This window comes from Pelobates fuscus, chromosome 10 (assembly GCF_036172605.1).
Source record: "Pelobates fuscus isolate aPelFus1 chromosome 10, aPelFus1.pri, whole genome shotgun sequence".
Taxonomy (NCBI): domain Eukaryota; kingdom Metazoa; phylum Chordata; class Amphibia; order Anura; family Pelobatidae; genus Pelobates; species Pelobates fuscus.
Genome location: NC_086326.1, coordinates 143,191,652 through 143,208,761, shown reverse-complemented (window position 1 = coordinate 143,208,761; position 17,110 = coordinate 143,191,652). Strand labels below are relative to the sequence as shown.

General features: G+C 48.3%; 1 protein-coding gene across 1 annotated transcript in view; it reads right to left on the bottom strand.

The window, feature by feature from the left end:
• LOC134574835 (zinc finger protein ZFP2-like) overlaps positions 1 to 16,620 on the bottom strand; it is a 29,848-nt gene extending 13,228 nt beyond the window's left edge. Inside the window, exon 1 of the mRNA XM_063433895.1 lies at positions 16,541 to 16,620. The gene's annotated coding sequence lies outside the window, so the exon portion shown is untranslated. The remainder of the gene's footprint in view (positions 1 to 16,540) is intronic.
• Between the last annotated feature and the right edge of the window lie 490 nt (positions 16,621 to 17,110).

The window sequence follows — 17,110 nt, the reverse complement described above, 5'->3', positions numbered from 1 at the left end:
TAACCACTCACAGGATGTCCCATTTAAATAAATAGATATGTGACCGTGTATGGAGCTGCTGGGAGCATGGTGGCAGATCTAGGACCTGTCTGTAACCACTCACAGGATGTCCCATTTAAATAGATATGTGACCGTGTATGGAGCTGCTGGGAGCATGGTGGCAGATCTAGGACCTGTCTGTAACCACTCACAGGATGTCCCATTTAAATAGGTGACCGTGTATGGAGCTGCTGGGAGCATGGTGGCAGATCTAGGACCTGTCTGTAACCACTCACAGGATGTCCCATTTAAATAGATATGTGACCGTGTGTGGAGCTGCTGGGAGCATGGTGACAGATCTAGGACCTGTCTGTAACCACTCACAGGATGTCCCATTTAAATAGGTGACCGTGTATGGAGCTGCTGGGAGCATGGTGGCAGATCTAGGACCTGTCTGTAACCACTCACAGGATGTCCCATTTAAATAAATAGATATGTGACCGTGTATGGAGCTGCTGGGAGCATGGTGGCAGATCTAGGACCTGTCTGTAACCACTCACAGGACGTCCCATTTAAATAGATATGTGACCGTGTATGGAGCTGCTGGGAGCATGGTGGCAGATCTAGGACCTGTCTGTAACCACTCACAGGATGTCCCATTTAAATAAATAGATATGTGACCGTGTATGGAGCTGCTGGGAGCATGGTGGCAGATCTAGGACCTGTCTGTAACCACTCACAGGATGTCCCATTTAAATAGATAGGTGACCGTGTATGGAGCTGCTGGGAGCATGGTGGCAGATCTAGGACCTGTCTGTAACCACTCACAGGATGTCCCATTTAAATAAATAGATATGTCACCGTGTATGGAGCTGCTGGGAGCATGGTGGCAGATCTAGGACCTGTCTGTAACCACTCACAGGACGTCCCATTTAAATAGATATGTGACCGTGTATGGAGCTGCTGGGAGCATGGTGGCAGATCTAGGACCTGTCTGTAACCACTCACAGGATGTCCCATTTAAATAAATAGATATGTGACCGTGTATGGAGCTGCTGGGAGCATGGTGGCAGATCTAGGACCTGTCTGTAACCACTCACAGGATGTCCCATTTAAATAAATAGATATGTGACCGTGTATGGAGCTGCTGGGAGCATGGTGGCAGATCTAGGACCTGTCTGTAACCACTCACAGGATGTCCCATTTAAATAGATATGTGACCGTGTATGGAGCTGCTGGGAGCATGGTGGCAGATCTAGGACCTGTCTGTAACCACTCACAGGATGTCCCATTTAAATAGGTGACCGTGTATGGAGCTGCTGGGAGCATGGTGGCAGATCTAGGACCTGTCTGTAACCACTCACAGGATGTCCCATTTAAATAAATAGATATGTGACCGTGTATGGAGCTGCTGGGAGCATGGTGGCAGATCTAGGACCTGTCTGTAACCACTCACAGGACGTCCCATTTAAATAGATATGTGACCGTGTATGGAGCTGCTGGGAGCATGGTGGCAGATCTAGGACCTGTCTGTAACCACTCACAGGATGTCCCATTTAAATAAATAGATATGTGACCGTGTATGGAGCTGCTGGGAGCATGGTGACAGATCTAGGACCTGTCTGTAACCACTCACAGGACGTCCCATTTAAATAGATATGTGACCGTGTATGGAGCTGCTGGGAGCATGGTGGCAGATCTAGGACCTGTCTGTAACCACTCACAGGACTCCCATTTAAATAGATATGTGACCGTGTATGGAGCTGCTGGGAGCATGGTGGCAGATCTAGGACCTGTCTGTAACCACTCACAGGACGTCCCATTTAAATAGATATGTGACCGTGTATGGAGCTGCTGGGAGCATGGTGGCAGATCTAGGACCTGTCTGTAACCACTCACAGGATGTCCCATTTAAATAAATAGATATGTGACTGTGTATGGAGCTGCTGGGAGCATGGTGACAGATCTAGGACCTGTCTGTAACCACTCACAGGACGTCCCATTTAAATAGATATGTGACCGTGTATGGAGCTGCTGGGAGCATGGTGGCAGATCTAGGACCTGTCTGTAACCACTCACAGGACTCCCATTTAAATAGATATGTGACAGTGTATGGAGCTGCTGGGAGCATGGTGGCAGATCTAGGACCTGTCTGTAACCACTCACAGGACTCCCATTTAAATAGATATGTGACCGTGTATGGAGCTGCTGGGAGCATGGTGACAGATCTAGGACCTGTCTGTAACCACTCACAGGACTCCCATTTAAATAGATAGGTGACCGTGTATGGAGCTGCTGGGAGCATGGTGGCAGATCTAGGACCTGGTCTGTAACCACTCACAGGACTCCCATTTAAATAGATATGTGACCGTGTATGGAGCTGCTGGGAGCATGGTGGCAGATCTAGGACCTGGTCTGTAACCACTCACAGGACGTCCCATTTAAATAGATATGTGACCGTGTATGGAGCTGCTGGGAGCATGGTGGCAGATCTAGGACCTGTCTGTAACCACTCACAGGATGTCCCATTTAAATAGATAGGTGACCGTGTATGGAGCTGCTGGGAGCATGGTGGCAGATCTAGGACCTGTCTGTAACCACTCACAGGATGTCCCATTTAAATAAATAGATATGTGACCGTGTATGGAGCTGCTGGGAGCATGGTGGCAGATCTAGGACCTGTCTGTAACCACTCACAGGACTCCCATTTAAATAGATATGTGACCGTGTATGGAGCTGCTGGGAGCATGGTGGCAGATCTAGGACCTGTCTGTAACCACTCACAGGACTCCCATTTAAATAGATATGTGACCGTGTATGGAGCTGCTGGGAGCATGGTGGCAGATCTAGGACCTGTCTGTAACCACTCACAGGACTCCCATTTAAATAGATATGTGACCGTGTATGGAGCTGCTGGGAGCATGGTGGCAGATCTAGGACCTGTCTGTAACCACTCACAGGACTCCCATTTAAATAGATATGTGACCGTGTATGGAGCTGCTGGGAGCATGGTGACAGATCTAGGACCTGTCTGTAACCACTCACAGGACTCCCATTTAAATAGATATGTGACCGTGTATGGAGCTGCTGGGAGCATGGTGGCAGATCTAGGACCTGGTCTGTAACCACTCACAGGACTCCCATTTAAATAGATATGTGACCGTGCATGGAGCTGCTGGGAGCATGGTGGCAGATCTAGGACCTGTCTGTAACCACTCACAGGATGTCCCATTTAAATAGATATGTGACCGTGTATGGAGCTGCTGGGAGCATGGTGGCAGATCTAGGACCTGTCTGTAACCACTCACAGGACGTCCCATTTAAATAGATATGTGACCGTGTATGGAGCTGCTGGGAGCATGGTGGCAGATCTAGGACCTGTCTGTAACCACTCACAGGATGTCCCATTTAAATAAATAGATATGTGACCGTGTATGGAGCTGCTGGGAGCATGGTGACAGATCTAGGACCTGTCTGTAACCACTCACAGGACTCCCATTTAAATAGATATGTGACCGTGTATGGAGCTGCTGGGAGCATGGTGGCAGATCTAGGACCTGTCTGTAACCACTCACAGGACTCCCATTTAAATAGATATGTGACCGTGTATGGAGCTGCTGGGAGCATGGTGGCAGATCTAGGACCTGTCTGTAACCACTCACAGGACTCCCATTTAAATAGATATGTGACCGTGTATGGAGCTGCTGGGAGCATGGTGACAGATCTAGGACCTGTCTGTAACCACTCACAGGACTCCCATTTAAATAGATATGTGACCGTGTATGGAGCTGCTGGGAGCATGGTGGCAGATCTAGGACCTGGTCTGTAACCACTCACAGGACTCCCATTTAAATAGATATGTGACCGTGCATGGAGCTGCTGGGAGCATGGTGGCAGATCTAGGACCTGTCTGTAACCACTCACAGGATGTCCCATTTAAATAGGTGACCGTGTATGGAGCTGCTGGGAGCATGGTGGCAGATCTAGGACCTGTCTGTAACCACTCACAGGATGTCCCATTTAAATAGGTGACCGTGTATGGAGCTGCTGGGAGCATGGTGGCAGATCTAGGACCTGTCTGTAACCACTCACAGGATGTCCCATTTAAATAAATAGATATGTGACCGTGTATGGAGCTGCTGGGAGCATGGTGGCAGATCTAGGACCTGTCTGTAACCACTCACAGGACGTCCCATTTAAATAGATATGTGACCGTGTATGGAGCTGCTGGGAGCATGGTGGCAGATCTAGGACCTGTCTGTAACCACTCACAGGATGTCCCATTTAAATAAATAGATATGTGACCGTGTATGGAGCTGCTGGGAGCATGGTGACAGATCTAGGACCTGTCTGTAACCACTCACAGGACGTCCCATTTAAATAGATATGTGACCGTGTATGGAGCTGCTGGGAGCATGGTGGCAGATCTAGGACCTGTCTGTAACCACTCACAGGACTCCCATTTAAATAGATATGTGACCGTGTATGGAGCTGCTGGGAGCATGGTGGCAGATCTAGGACCTGTCTGTAACCACTCACAGGACGTCCCATTTAAATAGATATGTGACCGTGTATGGAGCTGCTGGGAGCATGGTGGCAGATCTAGGACCTGTCTGTAACCACTCACAGGATGTCCCATTTAAATAAATAGATATGTGACCGTGTATGGAGCTGCTGGGAGCATGGTGACAGATCTAGGACCTGTCTGTAACCACTCACAGGACGTCCCATTTAAATAGATATGTGACCGTGTATGGAGCTGCTGGGAGCATGGTGGCAGATCTAGGACCTGTCTGTAACCACTCACAGGACTCCCATTTAAATAGATATGTGACAGTGTATGGAGCTGCTGGGAGCATGGTGGCAGATCTAGGACCTGTCTGTAACCACTCACAGGACTCCCATTTAAATAGATATGTGACCGTGTATGGAGCTGCTGGGAGCATGGTGACAGATCTAGGACCTGTCTGTAACCACTCACAGGACTCCCATTTAAATAGATAGGTGACCGTGTATGGAGCTGCTGGGAGCATGGTGGCAGATCTAGGACCTGGTCTGTAACCACTCACAGGACTCCCATTTAAATAGATATGTGACCGTGTATGGAGCTGCTGGGAGCATGGTGGCAGATCTAGGACCTGGTCTGTAACCACTCACAGGACGTCCCATTTAAATAGATATGTGACCGTGTATGGAGCTGCTGGGAGCATGGTGGCAGATCTAGGACCTGTCTGTAACCACTCACAGGATGTCCCATTTAAATAGATAGGTGACCGTGTATGGAGCTGCTGGGAGCATGGTGGCAGATCTAGGACCTGTCTGTAACCACTCACAGGATGTCCCATTTAAATAAATAGATATGTGACCGTGTATGGAGCTGCTGGGAGCATGGTGGCAGATCTAGGACCTGTCTGTAACCACTCACAGGACTCCCATTTAAATAGATATGTGACCGTGTATGGAGCTGCTGGGAGCATGGTGGCAGATCTAGGACCTGTCTGTAACCACTCACAGGACTCCCATTTAAATAGATATGTGACCGTGTATGGAGCTGCTGGGAGCATGGTGGCAGATCTAGGACCTGTCTGTAACCACTCACAGGACTCCCATTTAAATAGATATGTGACCGTGTATGGAGCTGCTGGGAGCATGGTGGCAGATCTAGGACCTGTCTGTAACCACTCACAGGACTCCCATTTAAATAGATATGTGACCGTGTATGGAGCTGCTGGGAGCATGGTGACAGATCTAGGACCTGTCTGTAACCACTCACAGGACTCCCATTTAAATAGATATGTGACCGTGTATGGAGCTGCTGGGAGCATGGTGGCAGATCTAGGACCTGGTCTGTAACCACTCACAGGACTCCCATTTAAATAGATATGTGACCGTGCATGGAGCTGCTGGGAGCATGGTGGCAGATCTAGGACCTGTCTGTAACCACTCACAGGATGTCCCATTTAAATAGATATGTGACCGTGTATGGAGCTGCTGGGAGCATGGTGGCAGATCTAGGACCTGTCTGTAACCACTCACAGGACGTCCCATTTAAATAGATATGTGACCGTGTATGGAGCTGCTGGGAGCATGGTGGCAGATCTAGGACCTGTCTGTAACCACTCACAGGATGTCCCATTTAAATAAATAGATATGTGACCGTGTATGGAGCTGCTGGGAGCATGGTGACAGATCTAGGACCTGTCTGTAACCACTCACAGGACTCCCATTTAAATAGATATGTGACCGTGTATGGAGCTGCTGGGAGCATGGTGGCAGATCTAGGACCTGTCTGTAACCACTCACAGGACTCCCATTTAAATAGATATGTGACCGTGTATGGAGCTGCTGGGAGCATGGTGGCAGATCTAGGACCTGTCTGTAACCACTCACAGGACTCCCATTTAAATAGATATGTGACCGTGTATGGAGCTGCTGGGAGCATGGTGGCAGATCTAGGACCTGTCTGTAACCACTCACAGGACTCCCATTTAAATAGATATGTGACCGTGTATGGAGCTGCTGGGAGCATGGTGACAGATCTAGGACCTGTCTGTAACCACTCACAGGACTCCCATTTAAATAGATATGTGACCGTGTATGGAGCTGCTGGGAGCATGGTGGCAGATCTAGGACCTGGTCTGTAACCACTCACAGGACTCCCATTTAAATAGATATGTGACCGTGCATGGAGCTGCTGGGAGCATGGTGACAGATCTAGGACCTGTCTGTAACCACTCACAGGATGTCCCATTTAAATAGGTGACCGTGTATGGAGCTGCTGGGAGCATGGTGGCAGATCTAGGACCTGTCTGTAACCACTCACAGGATGTCCCATTTAAATAAATAGATATGTGACCGTGTATGGAGCTGCTGGGAGCATGGTGGCAGATCTAGGACCTGTCTGTAACCACTCACAGGACGTCCCATTTAAATAGATATGTGACCGTGTATGGAGCTGCTGGGAGCATGGTGGCAGATCTAGGACCTGTCTGTAACCACTCACAGGATGTCCCATTTAAATAAATAGATATGTGACCGTGTATGGAGCTGCTGGGAGCATGGTGGCAGATCTAGGACCTGTCTGTAACCACTCACAGGATGTCCCATTTAAATAGATAGGTGACCGTGTATGGAGCTGCTGGGAGCATGGTGGCAGATCTAGGACCTGTCTGTAACCACTCACAGGATGTCCCATTTAAATAAATAGATATGTCACCGTGTATGGAGCTGCTGGGAGCATGGTGGCAGATCTAGGACCTGTCTGTAACCACTCACAGGACGTCCCATTTAAATAGATATGTGACCGTGTATGGAGCTGCTGGGAGCATGGTGGCAGATCTAGGACCTGTCTGTAACCACTCACAGGATGTCCCATTTAAATAAATAGATATGTGACCGTGTATGGAGCTGCTGGGAGCATGGTGGCAGATCTAGGACCTGTCTGTAACCACTCACAGGATGTCCCATTTAAATAAATAGATATGTGACCGTGTATGGAGCTGCTGGGAGCATGGTGGCAGATCTAGGACCTGTCTGTAACCACTCACAGGATGTCCCATTTAAATAGATATGTGACCGTGTATGGAGCTGCTGGGAGCATGGTGGCAGATCTAGGACCTGTCTGTAACCACTCACAGGATGTCCCATTTAAATAGGTGACCGTGTATGGAGCTGCTGGGAGCATGGTGGCAGATCTAGGACCTGTCTGTAACCACTCACAGGATGTCCCATTTAAATAAATAGATATGTGACCGTGTATGGAGCTGCTGGGAGCATGGTGGCAGATCTAGGACCTGTCTGTAACCACTCACAGGACGTCCCATTTAAATAGATATGTGACCGTGTATGGAGCTGCTGGGAGCATGGTGGCAGATCTAGGACCTGTCTGTAACCACTCACAGGATGTCCCATTTAAATAAATAGATATGTGACCGTGTATGGAGCTGCTGGGAGCATGGTGACAGATCTAGGACCTGTCTGTAACCACTCACAGGACGTCCCATTTAAATAGATATGTGACCGTGTATGGAGCTGCTGGGAGCATGGTGGCAGATCTAGGACCTGTCTGTAACCACTCACAGGACTCCCATTTAAATAGATATGTGACCGTGTATGGAGCTGCTGGGAGCATGGTGGCAGATCTAGGACCTGTCTGTAACCACTCACAGGACGTCCCATTTAAATAGATATGTGACCGTGTATGGAGCTGCTGGGAGCATGGTGGCAGATCTAGGACCTGTCTGTAACCACTCACAGGATGTCCCATTTAAATAAATAGATATGTGACCGTGTATGGAGCTGCTGGGAGCATGGTGACAGATCTAGGACCTGTCTGTAACCACTCACAGGACGTCCCATTTAAATAGATATGTGACCGTGTATGGAGCTGCTGGGAGCATGGTGGCAGATCTAGGACCTGTCTGTAACCACTCACAGGACTCCCATTTAAATAGATATGTGACAGTGTATGGAGCTGCTGGGAGCATGGTGGCAGATCTAGGACCTGTCTGTAACCACTCACAGGACTCCCATTTAAATAGATATGTGACCGTGTATGGAGCTGCTGGGAGCATGGTGACAGATCTAGGACCTGTCTGTAACCACTCACAGGACTCCCATTTAAATAGATAGGTGACCGTGTATGGAGCTGCTGGGAGCATGGTGGCAGATCTAGGACCTGGTCTGTAACCACTCACAGGACTCCCATTTAAATAGATATGTGACCGTGTATGGAGCTGCTGGGAGCATGGTGGCAGATCTAGGACCTGGTCTGTAACCACTCACAGGACGTCCCATTTAAATAGATATGTGACCGTGTATGGAGCTGCTGGGAGCATGGTGGCAGATCTAGGACCTGTCTGTAACCACTCACAGGATGTCCCATTTAAATAGATAGGTGACCGTGTATGGAGCTGCTGGGAGCATGGTGGCAGATCTAGGACCTGTCTGTAACCACTCACAGGATGTCCCATTTAAATAAATAGATATGTGACCGTGTATGGAGCTGCTGGGAGCATGGTGGCAGATCTAGGACCTGTCTGTAACCACTCACAGGACTCCCATTTAAATAGATATGTGACCGTGTATGGAGCTGCTGGGAGCATGGTGGCAGATCTAGGACCTGTCTGTAACCACTCACAGGACTCCCATTTAAATAGATATGTGACCGTGTATGGAGCTGCTGGGAGCATGGTGGCAGATCTAGGACCTGTCTGTAACCACTCACAGGACTCCCATTTAAATAGATATGTGACCGTGTATGGAGCTGCTGGGAGCATGGTGGCAGATCTAGGACCTGTCTGTAACCACTCACAGGACTCCCATTTAAATAGATATGTGACCGTGTATGGAGCTGCTGGGAGCATGGTGACAGATCTAGGACCTGTCTGTAACCACTCACAGGACTCCCATTTAAATAGATATGTGACCGTGTATGGAGCTGCTGGGAGCATGGTGGCAGATCTAGGACCTGGTCTGTAACCACTCACAGGACTCCCATTTAAATAGATATGTGACCGTGCATGGAGCTGCTGGGAGCATGGTGGCAGATCTAGGACCTGTCTGTAACCACTCACAGGATGTCCCATTTAAATAGATATGTGACCGTGTATGGAGCTGCTGGGAGCATGGTGGCAGATCTAGGACCTGTCTGTAACCACTCACAGGACGTCCCATTTAAATAGATATGTGACCGTGTATGGAGCTGCTGGGAGCATGGTGGCAGATCTAGGACCTGTCTGTAACCACTCACAGGATGTCCCATTTAAATAAATAGATATGTGACCGTGTATGGAGCTGCTGGGAGCATGGTGACAGATCTAGGACCTGTCTGTAACCACTCACAGGACTCCCATTTAAATAGATATGTGACCGTGTATGGAGCTGCTGGGAGCATGGTGGCAGATCTAGGACCTGTCTGTAACCACTCACAGGACTCCCATTTAAATAGATATGTGACCGTGTATGGAGCTGCTGGGAGCATGGTGGCAGATCTAGGACCTGTCTGTAACCACTCACAGGACTCCCATTTAAATAGATATGTGACCGTGTATGGAGCTGCTGGGAGCATGGTGGCAGATCTAGGACCTGTCTGTAACCACTCACAGGACTCCCATTTAAATAGATATGTGACCGTGTATGGAGCTGCTGGGAGCATGGTGACAGATCTAGGACCTGTCTGTAACCACTCACAGGACTCCCATTTAAATAGATATGTGACCGTGTATGGAGCTGCTGGGAGCATGGTGGCAGATCTAGGACCTGGTCTGTAACCACTCACAGGACTCCCATTTAAATAGATATGTGACCGTGCATGGAGCTGCTGGGAGCATGGTGGCAGATCTAGGACCTGTCTGTAACCACTCACAGGATGTCCCATTTAAATAGGTGACCGTGTATGGAGCTGCTGGGAGCATGGTGGCAGATCTAGGACCTGTCTGTAACCACTCACAGGATGTCCCATTTAAATAGGTGACCGTGTATGGAGCTGCTGGGAGCATGGTGGCAGATCTAGGACCTGTCTGTAACCACTCACAGGATGTCCCATTTAAATAAATAGATATGTGACCGTGTATGGAGCTGCTGGGAGCATGGTGGCAGATCTAGGACCTGTCTGTAACCACTCACAGGACGTCCCATTTAAATAGATATGTGACCGTGTATGGAGCTGCTGGGAGCATGGTGGCAGATCTAGGACCTGTCTGTAACCACTCACAGGATGTCCCATTTAAATAAATAGATATGTGACCGTGTATGGAGCTGCTGGGAGCATGGTGACAGATCTAGGACCTGTCTGTAACCACTCACAGGACGTCCCATTTAAATAGATATGTGACCGTGTATGGAGCTGCTGGGAGCATGGTGGCAGATCTAGGACCTGTCTGTAACCACTCACAGGACTCCCATTTAAATAGATATGTGACCGTGTATGGAGCTGCTGGGAGCATGGTGGCAGATCTAGGACCTGTCTGTAACCACTCACAGGACGTCCCATTTAAATAGATATGTGACCGTGTATGGAGCTGCTGGGAGCATGGTGGCAGATCTAGGACCTGTCTGTAACCACTCACAGGATGTCCCATTTAAATAAATAGATATGTGACCGTGTATGGAGCTGCTGGGAGCATGGTGACAGATCTAGGACCTGTCTGTAACCACTCACAGGACGTCCCATTTAAATAGATATGTGACCGTGTATGGAGCTGCTGGGAGCATGGTGGCAGATCTAGGACCTGTCTGTAACCACTCACAGGACTCCCATTTAAATAGATATGTGACCGTGTATGGAGCTGCTGGGAGCATGGTGGCAGATCTAGGACCTGTCTGTAACCACTCACAGGACTCCCATTTAAATAGATATGTGACCGTGTATGGAGCTGCTGGGAGCATGGTGACAGATCTAGGACCTGTCTGTAACCACTCACAGGACTCCCATTTAAATAGATATGTGACCGTGTATGGAGCTGCTGGGAGCATGGTGGCAGATCTAGGACCTGGTCTGTAACCACTCACAGGACTCCCATTTAAATAGATATGTGACCGTGCATGGAGCTGCTGGGAGCATGGTGGCAGATCTAGGACCTGTCTGTAACCACTCACAGGATGTCCCATTTAAATAGATATGTGACCGTGTATGGAGCTGCTGGGAGCATGGTGGCAGATCTAGGACCTGTCTGTAACCACTCACAGGACGTCCCATTTAAATAGATATGTGACCGTGTATGGAGCTGCTGGGAGCATGGTGGCAGATCTAGGACCTGTCTGTAACCACTCACAGGATGTCCCATTTAAATAAATAGATATGTGACCGTGTATGGAGCTGCTGGGAGCATGGTGACAGATCTAGGACCTGTCTGTAACCACTCACAGGACTCCCATTTAAATAGATATGTGACCGTGTATGGAGCTGCTGGGAGCATGGTGGCAGATCTAGGACCTGTCTGTAACCACTCACAGGACTCCCATTTAAATAGATATGTGACCGTGTATGGAGCTGCTGGGAGCATGGTGGCAGATCTAGGACCTGTCTGTAACCACTCACAGGACTCCCATTTAAATAGATATGTGACCGTGTATGGAGCTGCTGGGAGCATGGTGGCAGATCTAGGACCTGTCTGTAACCACTCACAGGACTCCCATTTAAATAGATATGTGACCGTGTATGGAGCTGCTGGGAGCATGGTGACAGATCTAGGACCTGTCTGTAACCACTCACAGGACTCCCATTTAAATAGATATGTGACCGTGTATGGAGCTGCTGGGAGCATGGTGGCAGATCTAGGACCTGGTCTGTAACCACTCACAGGACTCCCATTTAAATAGATATGTGACCGTGCATGGAGCTGCTGGGAGCATGGTGGCAGATCTAGGACCTGTCTGTAACCACTCACAGGATGTCCCATTTAAATAGATATGTGACCGTGTATGGAGCTGCTGGGAGCATGGTGGCAGATCTAGGACCTGTCTGTAACCACTCACAGGACGTCCCATTTAAATAGATATGTGACCGTGTATGGAGCTGCTGGGAGCATGGTGGCAGATCTAGGACCTGTCTGTAACCACTCACAGGATGTCCCATTTAAATAAATAGATATGTGACCGTGTATGGAGCTGCTGGGAGCATGGTGACAGATCTAGGACCTGTCTGTAACCACTCACAGGACTCCCATTTAAATAGATATGTGACCGTGTATGGAGCTGCTGGGAGCATGGTGGCAGATCTAGGACCTGTCTGTAACCACTCACAGGATGTCCCATTTAAATAAATAGATATGTGACCGTGTATGGAGCTGCTGGGAGCATGGTGACAGATCTAGGACCTGTCTGTAACCACTCACAGGACTCCCATTTAAATAGATATGTGACCGTGTATGGAGCTGCTGGGAGCATGGTGGCAGATCTAGGACCTGTCTGTAACCACTCACAGGACTCCCATTTAAATAGATATGTGACCGTGTATGGAGCTGCTGGGAGCATGGTGACAGATCTAGGACCTGTCTGTAACCACTCACAGGACTCCCATTTAAATAGATATGTGACCGTGTATGGAGCTGCTGGGAGCATGGTGGCAGATCTAGGACCTGGTCTGTAACCACTCACAGGACTCCCATTTAAATAGATATGTGACCGTGTATGGAGCTGCTGGGAGCATGGTGGCAGATCTAGGACCTGTCTGTAACCACTCACAGGACGTCCCATTTAAATAGATATGTGACCGTGTATGGAGCTGCTGGGAGCATGGTGGCAGATCTAGGACCTGTCTGTAACCACTCACAGGATGTCCCATTTAAATAAATAGATATGTGACCGTGTATGGAGCTGCTGGGAGCATGGTGACAGATCTAGGACCTGTCTGTAACCACTCACAGGACTCCCATTTAAATAGATATGTGACCGTGTATGGAGCTGCTGGGAGCATGGTGGCAGATCTAGGACCTGTCTGTAACCACTCACAGGACTCCCATTTAAATAGATATGTGACCGTGTATGGAGCTGCTGGGAGCATGGTGACAGATCTAGGACCTGTCTGTAACCACTCACAGGACTCCCATTTAAATAGATATGTGACCGTGTATGGAGCTGCTGGGAGCATGGTGGCAGATCTAGGACCTGGTCTGTAACCACTCACAGGACTCCCATTTAAATAGATATGTGACCGTGCATGGAGCTGCTGGGAGCATGGTGGCAGATCTAGGACCTGTCTGTAACCACTCACAGGATGTCCCATTTAAATAGATATGTGACCGTGTATGGAGCTGCTGGGAGCATGGTGGCAGATCTAGGACCTGTCTGTAACCACTCACAGGACGTCCCATTTAAATAGATATGTGACCGTGTATGGAGCTGCTGGGAGCATGGTGGCAGATCTAGGACCTGTCTGTAACCACTCACAGGATGTCCCATTTAAATAAATAGATATGTGACCGTGTATGGAGCTGCTGGGAGCATGGTGACAGATCTAGGACCTGTCTGTAACCACTCACAGGACTCCCATTTAAATAGATATGTGACCGTGTATGGAGCTGCTGGGAGCATGGTGGCAGATCTAGGACCTGTCTGTAACCACTCACAGGACTCCCATTTAAATAGATATGTGACCGTGTATGGAGCTGCTGGGAGCATGGTGACAGATCTAGGACCTGTCTGTAACCACTCACAGGACTCCCATTTAAATAGATATGTGACCGTGTATGGAGCTGCTGGGAGCATGGTGGCAGATCTAGGACCTGGTCTGTAACCACTCACAGGACTCCCATTTAAATAGATATGTGACCGTGCATGGAGCTGCTGGGAGCATGGTGGCAGATCTAGGACCTGTCTGTAACCACTCACAGGATGTCCCATTTAAATAGATATGTGACCGTGTATGGAGCTGCTGGGAGCATGGTGGCAGATCTAGGACCTGTCTGTAACCACTCACAGGACGTCCCATTTAAATAGATATGTGACCGTGTATGGAGCTGCTGGGAGCATGGTGGCAGATCTAGGACCTGTCTGTAACCACTCACAGGATGTCCCATTTAAATAAATAGATATGTGACCGTGTATGGAGCTGCTGGGAGCATGGTGGCAGATCTAGCACCTGTCTGTAACCACTCACAGGACTCCCATTTAAATAGATATGTGACCGTGTATGGAGCTGCTGGGAGCATGGTGGCAGATCTAGGACCTGTCTGTAACCACTCACAGGACGTCCCATTTAAATAGATATGTGACCGTGTATGGAGCTGCTGGGAGCATGGTGGCAGATCTAGGACCTGTCTGTAACCACTCACAGGATGTCCCATTTAAATAAATAGATATGTGACCGTGTATGGAGCTGCTGGGAGCATGGTGGCAGATCTAGGACCTGTCTGTAACCACTCACAGGACGTCCCATTTAAATAGATATGTGACCGTGTATGGAGCTGCTGGGAGCATGGTGGCAGATCTAGGACCTGTCTGTAACCACTCACAGGATGTCCCATTTAAATAAATAGATATGTGACCGTGTATGGAGCTGCTGGGAGCATGGTGGCAGATCTAGGACCTGTCTGTAACCACTCACAGGATGTCCCATTTAAATAAATAGATATGTGACCGTGTATGGAGCTGCTGGGAGCATGGTGGCAGATCTAGGACCTGTCTGTAACCACTCACAGGACATCCCATTTAAATAGATATGTGACCGTGTATGGAGCTGCTGGGAGCATGGTGACAGATCTAGGACCTGTCAGTAATCACTCACAGGATGTCCCATTTAAATAGGTGACCGTGTATGGAGCTGCTGGGAGCATGGTGGCAGATCTAGGACCTGTCTGTAACCACTCACAGGATGTCCCATTTAAATAGATATGTGACTGTGTATGGAGCTGCTGGGAGCATGGTGGCAGATCTAGGACCTGTCTGTAACCACTCACAGGATGTCCCATTTAAATAGGTGACCGTGTATGGAGCTGCTGGGAGCATGGTGGCAGATCTAGGACCTGTCTGTAACCACTCACAGGATGTCCCATTTAAATAGATATGTGACCGTGTATGGAGCGGAGCATGGTGGCAGATCTAGGACCTGTCTGTAACCACTCACAGGACTCCCATTTAAATAGATATGTGACTGTGTATTGTGGTGGAATCTCGGTAAAAATAAATTTAGTAGGCCGAGATTACCACGTGGCATGTGTACGTGCATATGCTGACGTATCGATCAGTTGGTTGCACGAGGCAAGATACGATCAGTAGTGTACGGAGCATGTGCAAGAATACAGGATATAGTATTCCCCTCCTCCATTGTGCTGGACAAGCCATGCGGTCAAACAGGAAGTTAATTCTTATTTGTGTTGATTGGTTAAGAGAATGTGCGGGTGGAGCTTAATATGGGAGGAGTTATATGCCTATATAAGGAGCCTGCACTATTGTCCGGGGCTCAGAACTTGTGGTATTTTGGTGACGCTAGTCCCTCTGAGTCCCGATCGGTGATCCAATAAAGAATCTCTTCCTTCCTGAAGAAACCTGTGTCCATCTCTCTGTGCTTGGCTTCCGTCAGTTTCTCCGGTATCAGTATGGAGCTGCTGGGAGCATGGTGGCAGATCTAGGACCTGTCTGTAACCACTCACAGGATGTCCCATTTAAATAGATATGTGACTGTGTATGGAGCTGCTGGGAGCATGGTGGCAGATCAAGGACCTGTCAGTAATCACTCACAGGACTCCCATTTAAATAGATATGTGACCGTGTATGGAGCTGCTGGGAGCATGGTGGCAGATCTAGGACCTGTCTGTAACCACTCACAGGATGTCCCATTTAAATAGATATGTGAAAATAAAACTAGGAACTACAGGTTAGTCATTTCTCGGATTTTATAGTCACGCCAGCAAAGTGATGGTTTGGATTACATTGGGCCCTTTTCAATCTGTAGTCGTGTATAAAATATTCCTGTAGTGCTGGTGTTCTGTTCACATTGTTGTACTGGGGAGTTTTATTTACAATAAGGAGCTATTTACAATAGGGAGATAATTACAATAAGGAGATATTTACAATAGGGAGATATTTACAATAAGGAGATATTTATAAAACACAAACTGACCTGGAACCAGACCGGAAGTGAAAACTAGCGCGGACCGAGTTTGCGTTCCAAAAGAATCACCACCAGCCGACAGCTTCCTGTTTACGTCACACGGCGGTGCAAAGCCTGTCGGGAGTTGTAGTTTCCGTTTGTTCGTTGTGTTCTAGACCGGAAACGGAAGCAGCGTGTTGCTGGGAGATGGAGTGTAACTGTCAATAAAGCTGGTTACAGCTCATATCATGTATGGAGGGCAATGCTCTCTGTCAGTAGCAGGAAAATCCCATTTATAGCCTGAAACATAATGTGTCTCCAAACCAGGAGCCTGGGGGCAGACATTTTATTTTATCAATAAACTTTATTATATTACCCAGCATTCCACTGGGTTTATTATTGATCACTTCTCCTCCTGTGTTTTATATTTAGAACTTCAATCTCTTCCCAATAGAAATAGCTTTTTACAAAGTGGATATTGTTAATTATTAATACTGGGACACATTTGACCATTTTTCTCACTATTGTTAACCCCTTCCCGACCGGGGACGGAAATTTTCCGTCAACCTTGTCCTTCATTTACTAAAGTTAACCCCAGGG